The sequence below is a fragment of the Nuphar pumila genome, chromosome 6 (genome assembly GCF_984573655.1).
Source record: "Nuphar pumila chromosome 6, dmNupPumi1.hap1.1, whole genome shotgun sequence".
NCBI lineage: Eukaryota > Viridiplantae > Streptophyta > Magnoliopsida > Nymphaeales > Nymphaeaceae > Nuphar > Nuphar pumila.
In genome coordinates this window covers 114328802-114330376 of record NC_143254.1, presented here as the reverse complement: position 1 = coordinate 114330376, position 1575 = coordinate 114328802, and positions in this window count along the sequence as shown.

Here is a 1575-nt window from a genome sequence, read left to right as displayed (position 1 = left end):
AAGATCTGTATAATCTTTGATGATGATTATAGTGGTTATCTTCTGTGGATACTGATCATGCATACATTTGACATTTTATTCATCTTTATTTATACATGATCTGTGTTAAAATTGCTTTAAAAAATTATTTTTCAGTATTTTAAAAATTTATTTATGCATTGAAATCAAATTTATCGAAAAATCACGTATTTTAAAGCTTACCCTGTATTTTTCAGTATTTTATTTAATTTAAGAATTTTGAATTAGTGTTTTAATTAATTTAAAAGAGTTCTAGTTAGTTTAGAAAGTTTGGTTTTATGAAACACATTTTTCAAAAGACCCTTTTTGAAAATTATTAAAAAATTATCAGACTTGTTTTGAAAAATGTGTTTTAACCTAATATAAATAGTCATGTCAAGGGCTGGAAACGGGTTTTTTTTCAGCAGCCATCTTGCTTCCCCTCCTTCTTGCCTCCTTCTTCTCTCTCTCCCTTGCTTCTCCTCTTTCTTTTGTCAGTTTTTTTCTCTCCTTGTTCTCATCTTCTTCTTTTTCTTCCTCTTTTTCTTCAAGCTTCAAACCCTTTCATCATCAACAACAACTTCCTCTTCGTCGGGGCAGTGTGAATGCAGCTGGATTGACCATCTCTTCTTCTCAACCAGTCCGTCGAAGCAATCCACACGGTTCGCTCTTTTCTCCTTCTTCTTCATCGCAGTTTAGATTGCATTGAATTCCATGCATCGTATTTATTTATTTTCACATAACTTGCATATTACAGCTAGATCTGCATATTAGGTTAGATTCATCATCTGAATATATATATATATATATATATATATATATATATATATATATATATATATATATATATATATATATATATATATATAACATAAAAAAAAGGATGTGTTGTGTTTTATAGGTTAGCCAATATTTAACCTAGTTGTGTTTTTCTTGTTTCAGTGTCTTCAACTTCAACGTATATTTTGTTTATTAGCTGCATCATTTTTGTTTTTATTAGGTTCAACATTTTTTTAAGTAGATCCAGCGTCTCTTGATTTAAATATTGCATTCATTGTCTTATATCTTTAGGTTTCTTTTTAGTAATCGATAGTTTTCTGTGTTAACGGTTAGACATACTCATATAGGTAGGTTATTAATATAGATTAGTTTGTGGTATTTAAATATTATTATCTTTTTTATGGTTTCAGCGTTCATTACATTAGACGTTGGTTGATTCCTTCATTAACGTCATTAGCCATTAGTTGTAGTAGCTTTTTTAGGTAGCATTAGGTAATATTAAGCTTTGTGTTAGATTGAATTGCATTCGTAGGTTAGAAAGTAAGTTATTTTATATAATGCAATGTCTAATGCAGTTTCTGTTAATGCATAGCTTGCTGCTTACAAATTACCATGGTCAAGTGTTGATTAGTGTCTTTGTATTGTGTGTTGATGTTAAGTAATATTAGTTAGATTAGATAGTAATAGGCATGTTAAACATATTTTTGTTAGATTAGTTCATTAGCTTATTTCACTCAGATTAATTGTTTTGTTAATTATTTTTTTTATATATTAGTTTTATTATTACAATATTTTTTT